The sequence below is a fragment of the Talpa europaea genome, assembly GCF_964194135.1.
Source record: "Talpa europaea genome assembly, chromosome: 15".
Lineage (NCBI taxonomy): Eukaryota > Metazoa > Chordata > Mammalia > Eulipotyphla > Talpidae > Talpa > Talpa europaea.
In genome coordinates, this window is record NC_140083.1 from 23,462,199 (window position 1) to 23,475,615 (window position 13,417).

Sequence of the window (13,417 nt, forward strand, 5' to 3'; positions counted from 1 at the left end):
GTTTGCCACACTACATGTAAAGCTCAGTAAAGGCCTGAGAAAGCCACTGAGGCCCCAGGACTCTCCTTTGCCCCATCTGCTGGATCAGAAAACCTGCTCTTGGCTCATCCTGCCACTACACAGTAAAATAAAAAAAATTGAAACAAGCTGTTTTTCACTAACCTCACTCCCTCATCAGTGCGATCATTTCCTTCCATACTGAATTGCAATTTATATAGTAATTTTACACTGATCTTCACAATGTAAAATTAGGAGAGTGGGATATTATTTTTACAGTTTTACAAAGAGTAGTGAAAAATTTGTGCTGAGCTAAAGTGGTTTAGTGGTGTATCTTAATCCTTTAATAAGCTCAAGGCATAATAGAATTAATAAATCAACATCAACAATTACTTGAAAGTAATTCCATAATATAACAAAGTCCAAATTGTTTCAGTTAACTTTAAGGAGAGTTAGCCTAAAAGGGAAAAAATTACGATCTCAAAGTCAGCAAGGAAAAATTGTTTTAAAATTCAGAAACCGGGTCTCCCCAGTGGTGGCGCAGCAGGTTGAGCACCACGCTGTGAAGCTGTTCGCAGCCTCCCTAGCGCCAGTTAGATTACCAACCCGCCAGGGAGAATCCCACATGGCGTGGCAGACCTCTCCTGTCTCACCCGCTGCTCCCCTCAGCAGTGTATTTCAGTCAACCCACCTGTTCTGCTCCCCACTCTGTCCTGGTGAATTCTCTCACCCTCCCACGCCTCTGACTGTACCCCAGTTCTTATATCAATAAATAAATCTTTAAAAAAAAAAAGAAAGAAAGAAAAGAAACATTCCTTTAAAAAAAAAATTCAGAAACCAGGTGCCTTCCTGGTGGTGCAAAGGGTTAAGATGCAGCCTGTGAAGCTGTCCGCAGCCTTTGCAGCGCTAGTTCGATCCCCTGCCAGCCAGGGAGCAACCTACATGGCACAGCAGACCTCTTCTGACTTGCCTACTGCTCCCCTTAGCAGTGTACTTCCCGTCTATCTGCCTGTTCTGTTCCCCATTCTGTCTCTGGTAAATTCTCTCACCCCCCACAACTCTGGCCTGTACCCCAGCTCTTGTATGCATAAATAAACAAATCTAAAAAAACTTCAGAAACCATGAGAAATAGTTAAGGTGAATGAGGGACAGTCAGAGGTTGCTCTGAGAAACGACATGACTTAAAGTATTCAAATGTCAATGTGAAGTTTAAATATATGGCTTCAATAAAATTTTTGTATAAAGTTTTCTCTTTTTGTCTAAACAGTAAAATTAATATTGCGTAAAGACACAAATCCAATTTGATTTCAAGGGTAAAATTTATAGGCTTCCTGATAAGAAATGGCAAAAAATACATAGGAATGAAGGGAAAGAGAGAAGAGAGCTGGAGAGGAAGAAAATCTTTAACTTGAAGCCTAAAAAAGAAAGATGTTTATACGCTTGCCAAATTTTAAATTTCATGCCCCTTCTTTTGTAAGCATACCTAAAGAAATCAAAAGAATTTCTTAGACGTGTAGATTTTCTCATCCTCATGGTATTTTCCAGCTTTTCTGCCTTCTATATTGATATTTCAAGCTGCTTATACATTCTCATTACTTGACTATGAATCAAGTGAGTATAAAGTGATAGAGAAGTTATTATTTATCTACCACATTACCAGGTAGCACTTGAAGAATAAGACGATAGCTTGGAAACTGAGTCCATAAATATTCTGGTAAGTGAACAGCAGAGATTTAACGACAATAAAAGTAACTGAACTTTCTCTTCAGGACCATTCACTTGTATTTTTTTTAATTCTAAATTTTGAGGAACATTAGTATATATAAAAACAAAGGTTTTGTAAGGTTATGTACATCTAAAATCTGACAGTTTGGGCACTTGATTATTAAGCTCAGCTACACTGAATATCCCTGCATTGACACTTGTTTTTAAGTCTCATGAATATAAGCACCAGCTTTGAAAGTGGTTCCATTTAGTAAAATCTTTAAAGCTGTTAGTTCCAAATAAATTTTTCAGATTAATTCTTACTTGCCAACTCTCACTGGACAATAGAACTCTCCTTGCTTATTGAGCTATTAAATAACTTGATATTTACTCATTAGTTCTAAAATATCAACTGTTCCTCATATGTATTTCTGTAGAAAGTCAATTGTAGACACTCAATATGAAGTGTTATGATCATTTCAATCTCTGAAGAAATAAATGATTGATCCCTAGGAGACATTAAATAAATTTGTGACATGAGTATATTTGACTTCTTAAAGTACATGTTGTAAAACATCTTAAAAAATTGAACACTTGTTTCAATCTGATATTTGGAAGAATGTTGAGTTCAGGATTTTGCCATAGGCTAATGACAAGTTTCTCACAGTTGGATACACATAATTCAAATGAAATAATTTCTGCCAATTGAAGAAGTTCAAATTTACATGGAAAAAATCAATAGAAGCCAAGAAACAATAAACATCACCACTGCGATGGCACTCCTCAGATTATCTTCAGTCTTTTAGCTTCTGCACCTCTCTGAACTGATGAAATCTTTAGCTGTGGAATTTCAGTTTGTATCTTTACTGTATGAGCTGTCTGGATTTGCTCCTTACATGATTGATAGGCTTTTTGCTTTCTCCTTCAAGTCTGCAATAAAAAGAAAATTCATGGTTTTCTTTGACACAACAGAGCTATCTTCAGCTATATTTAGAGGAAGGATACTAGGATGAAGGTCCGTTTTCTTCTGCGTTCATAGCTAACTGATATTTGCAGGACACTTAAACGTATCTCTTAAGGACTGTTCTCAACTTCCAAAACAGTTCATTCCTTTCTTGCTGCTACTGAAATTCACGTGTGTGGTGAGAAAGACTAGAAGGACAGCTTTTGTGCACAGACTTCTGACCTAAGTCATCCCAAAACACCTAAACATAACTAATTTCTGCAGTGTTTGCAATGAATATAGTGATATGTCCAGATTACAGAATAATTTGCATATTTTTGACTTTGGTCCTTTACAAATAATATACCTTCAGTGACAGATGAAGAGAGAATTTAAATAAGGATTGCTCTCAAACATAACTCAGAAAACAAAAAAAAATAGAACTTAAGCATAAAGATAGTTCCTCCCCCTGCCTTGAGCCTGGTAGAATGAAATTTACTGTTTCTTTGAATAATAAATGAATTCTGAATAACAAGATTTAAGCAGACTGCTTTAGGGTAATTTACATGGCAACAAAATAGCACCTTATATTTCTTGACCTTTGACACTGACCAAGTGTTTCTCCTACATTCTGTCATCATTTTGTCTGACCAACCAATGATTCCACGCCTGCCTCACAGACCTATAACCATGAAATCAGCTTTCACAATAAGACCTCCACTGAGTGATCTTGTAACTTATTTCAAAATTGATTTTGGTATTTGCTTATGAGTATATTTCTGTGCTTTCTGTGTGTCAACTTAATAAAGCTCCCCAAGTATAATTTGGGGAATAGTAACAAAAAATAAAACCTCTGTGATTCAGAATCTTTTTTAATCTCTTGTCATAAGTTATGTGTTTTCCCAGTCTTTGATGATGTTTCATATTTGCATGATTAGCATTGACTGAGGATAGTACTAGATCTCATGACTCATTGTCTAATTATATCATTTGCCCCCTGTAGTTTGAGTTATATCTTATACAATAAGCTGAAATCTGAAAATGTTAATGAAACTTTTGTTTTTTCTGTATAACTTCAAGGATTGTCGTTTGATGGAATTAGATTTTTCCTAATGATTATGTATAACCAGAACAGGGCTCTGAATAGTCTCAAATCTCAAAATCATATTTTAGTAAGGTCATCAAATTGCTTGAACAATTTTAAAAATTTTACCTTGGGGTAACTAAAATGCAAACATCATGCATATGTTGTTTCTCTTTTCTCGGTACAAACAAAATAGTAAGGCTATTGGAAAGAGATGCCCAAGTTGGTGTCAACAACTCATCTAGTTTCTTCTACAAAGCTGAGTAATACAGCAATCCATATTTTCAGTTCTCTGCCAGTGTCACAGATGGCACCCAATTGGTTTGATGGAAAATGTGATGCTTTATGTTTGTATAACCAGAGTGTTCAGAGAAAATAATTGCAATTCCCACTGTTCTTCTCCACACAAAGTTGAAGATCATGTCCAAATTATGAAAAAATATGCAATTCATCAGAACTACCCACTATTTAAATCTATCCTTTATCATCTGGGAGAACAAATTTTGTATTTTGTTTTTTACATGGATCTGTTTTTGTAAAAATCAGGCCTCTGATAAGCTAATTGAAAAAGTCTCTTTTGTATTCTTGTACTTCATAAAAAAATAATAATACTCATGGTGCCCTACAGAGTGTCATACTGAACTCAAAGTCAATATTTATGGATTGAATTATGTATGTATATATATGTATAGAACATGTTTAAAAAACTATTGATCCAGATGTTTCTTCATTAGAAAGCACAAATAGTTATTGTAAATCTTGGTCCTGTATTTTTAGTGTCTGGAACATTGTAAAGTGGTATGCTTGCAGTCCTTATACTTGTGCTTGCAATTTTTTATTCATTTGAAGCAGTAAATAGAGAATAATTCAAAATTCTGAGACTAAGCAGCATGGAAACTTTGTGCACATTTTTAAAAAAAATTTGTTTTCATCAACTGAATCTTGTACGCAGAAGAAAAAAAAAGTCATTTGTCATAAGCATAATTTTAGAGGTGATCAGTAAGAGAATCTTACGAATTGAAATGGAAGAAAATATCTATTCTTTTTTTTTTTTCCATTTAAATCGTGTGGACATATAAACCTAAACACTTCAGTTGAGGTTAAAAGTGATGGAAAATATGGCTATAAATGGCTAATATTCTGAATAAAATTGTTTTTAAAATAAAAGGTAAAAAGTTGACTCAAAAATGTTATTATTTTTGACTGAACTTCCAAAAATTACGGTAGAGTTTGTGCAGACTATTCAATCACAGATACGTGGGTTACGTGCGCCATCTGGTGCCCAGATTTCACATCTCGCAATACGAGTGCCCTGAAGATCCTATTCCCAGATTAGCAGTTTGAATACATTTTTCATGCATCACTTCCAAAGTCTGAATTTTCTGTAAAAGTTTCCCAAAATATTCAAATCCTATGGACACATAGTTACATATAAAAAGAGAAAAGCATGCATCAAGTAAAACAAAGGTTTTGTTTTGTTTCATTCCACTTTACTCATTTACATATTAATAAAGAAAAATACCAGAAAGATGAAAAGAGTATGGCCTGAAAACACTAATAACATACAACACTAGCATGTGCGATTCAAAGTTTAAACAAAATACTAGTGGAGTTTGACATCACGGTATTATGTATGAAATTTCATTAAGGTAATTGTGCTAGTCAAGAATAAGTTAATTCAAGGGCCTCCCTGGTGGCACAGGTGGTTGAGCACAGCTCTGTGAAGCTGTTCACAGCCTCTGCAGTACCGGTTCAATCCCCACCCACCTCGGAGCAACCCACATGATGAGCAGACCTCTCCTGTCTCGCCGCTGCTCCCCTCATCAGTGTATTTCAGTAGATCTGCCTGTTCTGTTCCCCGCTCTGTCTCTGGTGTAACTTCTCACCCTCCCGCGCATCTGGTCTGTACCTTGTCTCTTGTATAAATGAAATAAATCTTTCAAAAAAAAAGAATAAGTTAACTCAAAAAGCATTTTTTCCTTGATAGTAATATTAGTTAATGCTACTTAAAGTGATTCTTTTACACATCATGGACTAACCATTTGTGAATCTGTGGATGCTTTTTTGAAAGTGTAGATATAGAACTATATATCTGAGTAGATATAGAAACAGACAAAATTGAATCTGTATCATCAGTAATATTTTCAATTTTAAACTGAAGGTTAAATTTCATCATCAATGTTTCAGAAAAAAAAATGCACATTGTTTTTAACTAAGAAACCTACCTCAAGAAATTTCAATTATTAACAGAATTACAAGCTTAGCTCTCTCTTAATGATAAAGTTGTATTACACTTTCTTAACATATTCCAGAAAGAAATGGCCCAATGATTCAGATCCTGCCAACTCGAATGTTAGGCATATCTAGTCCTATTCCTTAAATATTGTCTGCAGACTCCAACTTCTCACATCACGGAGACCTTCATGGAATTAGCAACTGGGGTTAAAGCCACCTAGTTCTGAGAAAGACAAAACACACTCACACCCTTAAAGTCCCATATCCTGACAATAGCATTGCTTGTCACTTGCCCTCAGATTTTATTTTTCATCTTGATATTTCAGATAACAAGTGATACTTACTGCACTAGTGTAAGCAAAACCAGCACAAGTAAATAGCAACATCCAAAAAATGCAAAAGATTCACTATTCTCAAGGCTATCTTATAACATTCAAGTAGACGTATGTTACTAGTGATGTTCTAAATGTTCTGGGAGATTCTCAAAAGACCAGCTTTAATATTCCAGAAAAAATTGTCTAGTCTCATTAATATGAGAGTAGGGCTAAGAATAATTAGGGCTGAGAATAATTGCTAACTAATGGGGAATCAATTCAATAAATGAACCAGCAATCAACAAATCAAAACCACTGAGATATCAACTTACAACTATGAGAACAACCCACATCAAAAAGACCAGTAACAAACGTTGGTAAGGATGTGGAGAAAAAGGAAACTTCATACAGTGTTGGTGGAAATATATACTGTCCTTCCCCTATGAAAGGCAATATGGAGATTTCTCAAAATGTTTAAAAAAGATCTACTATATGAAGTAAAATGACTGTGATTTGGGTTTGTGTTTCCATGATGGTAAGGGATGATGAGCATTTTTTCATGAGCCCGTTGGCCATTTGTATGTCTTCTTTGCAGAAGTGTTTAATTAGCAACTCTTCCCATTTTCCAACTGGGTTTTTTTATTTTTTTCTTTTAGCTGATATATATTAGTTCTTTATCAATTTTGGATAGCAGCCTTTTATCTATAATATTATTTTTAATATCTGTTTCAGTCACTAGATGGCACTATAACACAAATTAAAAGCAAGACCAAAAAAATTTCACTTTTTTTTGGTGAATTGTTTTTCTAGTTTCATTTCATCACATGTATTTACTTTTATCTTGTGAATTTGACTCATAAATAGAGCTCTGTTTTTCATAACTCTTTTCCTAGTATGTCTTTTAAGTATGTTACGTAATAGGATAAATTGTCTTGTATTATAAAAAGTACAGGAATCGATTATTGTAATTGATTACAACAGGAATTCACTATTTGCAATTTTTTATTTCAAGGTCAACTATTGTAATCTGAAGAATAGTAGAAGTGTGTGCTAGAATTATATAGAAACTTATCCCTGGCTCTTTTCTAAAATAAGGAGATGTGTTTTCCTATCTGCAAATATTAGAAAATTAACATGTAAATTGTATGACTGTACAGATTTAATGAATGAGTATGCAAGTTACTCTTAAAAATTTGAATTTCATTTACTCCATCTTTCTTCCTTTATATATACTGTACTTGTATTTTAAAATATTAAATATTTTAGATTTTAAAATTTTTTTATTATCTATTCCCTTAAAATATGCTCTTCTAGGGCAGAAGTTCTTACTTATCTACATTTCTATCCAAAGCACATAGCACCTGGTAGGCATTAAATATGTTAATGGAGAAAATGGTGTATCATCAATAAACAATGTTTCTACTTTATGTTCAAAATAAAATGCTAATATATGTTCTAGTTCACATCTCAGTATAGCATTACCTGATTTACAGCATTATTTGGACAATTTAATACAAAAATACAAACAATTTTATTCTGTACTTATATTTTCATTATCTTTTTAGATTTGATAGGTTTGATACTTATACATCCCTAAATATTCAAAATGCTTGGTTATTTGCTAACAAATTCATTTGAGTTGGATAATTCTTGGTTGGAAAACAATGTAAGGTCATAAAATAAAGAATGAAAACCCACATTGCTTCTCCCTGGCCAAATAACTCCTGAGACAAGAATTCCAGCCTGATCCTTTGAGGAAAACACATTATTAGAAGAATATTTTAGATTATAATTTATGAGTCGTTGTATTTAGTAGTAGGACATTCAATACAGGAGGCTAATTATCCCCTGTTTCCTTTGACGTTGCAGAATGTAATAGAATGGTCCCCAAGAAAAGGGAAGTTTCCGGGTTCCCCACCCCACCCAGGAAAGGGGGGGAGCTGAGCAGAGAGAAGAAAAGTTGGCCAGGAGATTGGAGGAGGAAGGATGTGGAGCCAGAAGGAGAACTGGAGGAGGTACATGGAGCAGAGAGACTTGAAGGAATTACGCTTCCTTTCTGGTCTTGGACTGGTTGAAACAGATGTAGGTGAGAGACTCTTGGGGAGGTTAACAATGGCAGCTTTTATCTTGATTTTGATTTTTCTCTTCTCCTCCCAGATTGTCTGGCTCTTTCTGACCCTTTTCTATGGGTCTCCACCAGACTTGTGACAGGATTTCAGGCCCCATTGGCCTTGCTTTGGGTGAAACTTGTTTGTCTGGACATTTACCCAGGAAGGGATTGGTAACTTCAGGTGCTGGATTTGGAAACTATATTCTTTGTCTTTTCTTTGTTGCACATTAATTGTATTAAGGTTCCTTTCCATTATGGGTCTTACAGACTAGAGTATGTTTTGCCTGGATGTAATGGATGGCAGAACTCTAACACAGTGGTACCCAGGAAAAGAGGAGATTCTAGGTTCCCTGCCCCACCCAAAGAAGGGTGGGGCTGAGCAGGGAGGAGAGGAAGCTGGAGAGTAGACTGGAGACAGAAGGAAGCAGATGCAAAGCCAAAAGGAGACCTGGAGGAGGCACATGGAGTGGAGAGACATGTGCAGAAGCTGCACTTGCTTCTTGGTCTGGACTAGTTGAAACAGATGTGAGTGAGAGACCAGTGGGGATGTTAACAATGGCAGGTTTTACCTTGATTTTGATTTTGCTCTTTTCCTCCCAGATTGGCTCTTTCCAACCCTTTTCTATGGATCCCATAGGAAGGTGATTTAGACTTGTGGCAGGCTGTCAGGCCTCAGTGGCCCTGCTTTGAGCCAACCCCATTTGGCTGGTCATTTACCTATAAGGGGATGGAAAACTTCGGGTGCTTGATTTGGAAACTATATTCTTTGTCTCTTCCTTGTTGCACATTAACTGTTTTAAAGTTCCTTTCAATTAAAGGTCTTACGCACTAGAGCATGTTTTGTCTTAATATTTGGATGGCAGAATCTATTTAGAGCAGGTGGGTTTAGGGTTCTGGGGTGCCCCTCTCCCCTGTCCTGTAACAGTATGATTTCTTTCCTATCCAAAAAAGCTATGTTCTTTGTTAGTATAAATTCTAAGATCCCTGGATCCTGGAGCTTAAGCATTTTTATTGAGTAATATTTGTATGGTACCTGTAATTCCCATGTGTTGGTTACAGATTTTAGAATTCCTATATGCTATTACTGAAAGTTAATTGCATGGTCACTGAAATTATTACAGGTTGAAAGAATTTCAGTAGTGTAGGGTAAATGATTGTCAGGCTTTTCTGCCCTCCCACCATTAGGATTGATGATGGAGCCCTACGGTCCTGAATGCATGCCTGATGTCGGGCACCTGGAGTAGGGTGTGGGCATACGTAGGTGGGTACACCTGGGCTGAGACGGGGCTTATAAGGGCAGCGTCATGGGACGCCAGTAGAGCGAAAGAGATACCAGAGACCAGAAGGGGAGAGAGAGGGCCCAGAAAAGAGTGAAGATTCGCCGGGGGCTGGGAAGCCCACCAGCCATCCCCCACCCTCCACCCCTCCCCTGCCTTCTGTGTACCTGGCAAAAACCCAATAAAAGCCTGAAAAAGCCACCGAGGGCTCCAGGACTCCTTTACCCGTCTGCTCCAATCATAGAGAAACAGCACTGTGCCCTTCCTGCCACTGCAAGTAGCTATGATTTTTTTTTAGTTTTAATTTTAATTAACTAATTAATTTTAATATTTTTATTGAATTAATATTGGTTGACATCATTGCTTCTGTAATAGAAGCGTAGGATTCCCCCCTTCAGGTATTGTTGCCACAGTGCACTTCCACCAAAGACCCCACAGTCCACCTGCCTTCTTTTCCACTGTTAGGTTTCAAAGGTTATGTTTTTTAGTTTCACTTTATCTGACCCTTTATTTTGTTTTTCTGAATTCCACATATAAGTGACACCTGTTTGGGGGCATTAGGGCTATTTCTATTACTTGCGTAGCTGTGATTTATTGTATAGTGACAACATATTGGAGTAACTGGTCAAAGATTATTTTCATTTCTGTTTTTTTCATTTTTTCTTCCACTTCAGTAAGTGCCATGGAAAATCTACTAAGTACATAAGCTAAACCAATGTGGCTAATCGGTTTTCCTCTGCCTGATAGATAAAAAGCATTATACATCATCTAGAGGCAATCTTGACCACGAAAAATTATTTGGGGAAAAAAGTCACAAGATATGTATATAGGTTAAAATGACATTCACATTTGAACAAAAGCTCCTAAGACAGGTTGGATCCTTAAGTTTTGTTTTGTTTCATTTTCAAGTTACAAAGAATCTTTCTTTACAGTAAAATCTTTACATTGATTTTTTTTCTGGAATATTTATGCCATGATGTTTCTGTAAGCTGAGTATATAAAACATAGTGGAGAAACTATCCATGGGAAAAGTAAATGCTATTATCAGTTTGAAGTTTAATACAATCATGTATAATCATAGCATAAATCCTAATGTAAAATAATCTTTAAGGGTGTAGCTCTTATTCTGATTGTGTTCTTTCTGAATTATAAATCCCTCACTATAATGAACATGCATATCATCATATTTGTAAATTAGCAGGTAACATCAACTCAAATACAAAGAGCTTATTCCTGGTCTTTAAAAAATTAAATCAACTTTGTATACTTCCACTAATTGAAAATTAAGATAAAAGAATTATGTTATTAAAAGTGGATCAACCTCTTATGAATTAATTGGAAAAATACTGTTTAGTCTAATTTCAAAATATCAGTATTTCTAATCCAAAATAATTTTACTTATAATTAAATTCTCACTGCAATCATTAATGTGTAATGTTAATAAATAGCTCTTAAATTTTTAATAGCATGTTTTAAAATTATCTTATATGGGGATATATTAAAATAATCTTAACTTTCTTAAAGAAAAATACCTGCCTTATATATCATTTTTATATACTCCTCTCTCTCAACTCTTTGTTATAATACTTTGCTTTATATCTTTAACTGAATTCTGTCCACATTCAAAATGCTACTAGGCATGCCATATTTTAAGCACCAAAGATAGAAATGACTTTTTCTATTTCCCTGTTAATATTTTTAGAAATCATTTAAGCATCACTTAAGACTTTCACCTGTGACCATTCTCTATGTTGCAGGTTTTTTTTTTAAATAATAAATTTTATTTTTATATTCCCCATACAATTGCATGTTGCAGGTTTTTATTAGCTAAACTTAAACAAAGTAACCTGGGATTATGAGCATGTATAAAACTTGTATGAGGCTAATTATCGATATTTTTTAAGAAGCAATGGATTTGATTATATATTAGAAACATATGTGCCTCTTTTGGGAAAAGAATCTGAAGCCATTGAGAGATAAGCAACTTTATATGGCAAAGTAGTAGAGACACTGAAAGCCTCAACTTAACCTCAACTTCAAAATCGCTTCTAAGGTATGTATTTGGGCTTCTAGGCAGTCCATTGAATTGTCTTCCCATCCAGAAAATGGCTGTTGTAAAATTTTGCTCAATTGCTTAGATATACACAATAGCATCACTTTAGAAGGAAAGTATCCAGAAAGATTCTGGCTGTTCAGATATCTTTAGAAAGCTAGTAACTCTATTATTTATTTCTTCTAAAAATTATAATGGTTAGATTTGGGAAATTTGTCAAATGTTTTCTAGTTGTCCGTGGCTGAAATTTGATTTTAGCTTCCTTATGACCAAGTTAGCTAATCTTAGCTAATTGCTTCATGGATGATGGCAAGAAGAATGAAACTGCCAGTTCAGAGACTAAGGGTTTTTATACTCAAAGCATAACAGCTAGTGTGAACACCAGCCTTCCTTGCCCACCAAGTCCAATTGGTACAAAAATGCTGCTGGTCTCTCAGTTCCCTTAGTCAATGAAAGGAAACAGTTTGAGGAGAAGGAAAGTAGTTTACTTTGTCAACATAATGAGGAGGGCATCTTTGTGTCTGAGAGACCACTGGCCTGCACTTTGGCAGAGGACAAGGGTATTTATCCAAGGTTACAAGGGAGAAGGGGGGAGTGGACAAGTGTCAGCATGCCCATCCTTGCAACGTAAACCTCTGGAGGTTTTGGTTGACGCCATCTTGCTTTTGCCAGCAATTGAAATGCTATCTTCCTAGTGATGCTCTTTTTCCCTCAGAATGTAAGAAAACAAATTTTGTTAAGCCAAGAGGGTAACTAAAGGAAGTGGGAGAGCTTATCTGGTGGGACAGTGTAGGGTAAATGGTTTTCAGGCCTTTGTGCCCTCCCACCATTAGGATTGCCCTGGCTGATGGGGTACCTGCAGTTGTTACATTGTTGCAAACTGTCTAATTCACTTCTCTGGGCCATGGGAGGAGTATTGGGATAGTCACAGAGAAAAGGAGGAAGAGAGGCAGGAGAGAGAAGCAGGAGAAGAAAGCTAGAAGAGAGAGAGAAGCCCAGAGTGAAGACTTGCTGGGGCCATGGAGGCCTTGGGCTCCTGGCAAATCCTTCATTGCCATGTCATCATGGAACTGAAATGGAAGGACCCAAGTAGAAGTTGCTTATGTAGTAGGTTTATATAGCAGCTAAAGGACCCACTACTTTTATGGAAAGCAGTAAGCAAGCTTGATTTTTGTCCCAGAAAGAGAAACTTTTTTTTTTCCTCAAGGTGAGTTGCTGCAATTGCAACCAAAATACCTCTAAACTTTGACAGATTAAATTTGTTCTTAGGTATAAATTAAATTTAATTGTTTCGAGTAAAATTTAAAAGCATTGATTTCAAAAATAATTGTACAAGAATATCCTTGGCACACTATTTAAAATAACTTAAAACTGGAAGAATCAAATGTCACCAACAAGAAAGATTACAGATAGATAGGTTGTGATTATGCATACTACAAAATCATACCCAGCAATGTAAAAACTAATGAACTATTCATACATGTGAAATGGATAAAATTTAAGAGTATTATGTGAAAAAAAAAAGATGCTAGATGACTGCACCCAAATCGAGAACAAAAAAATAAGTTCTGTATGATATCATGTACAAAAAAAGCAAAATTAATCTGCAATGATGGTCGTCATTAAGTGAATTCTTTTGAAGATGAGACATTGACTAGGAAAGGGCTTGAGGGAACTTCCTGGGGCCATGGAAATAAGTA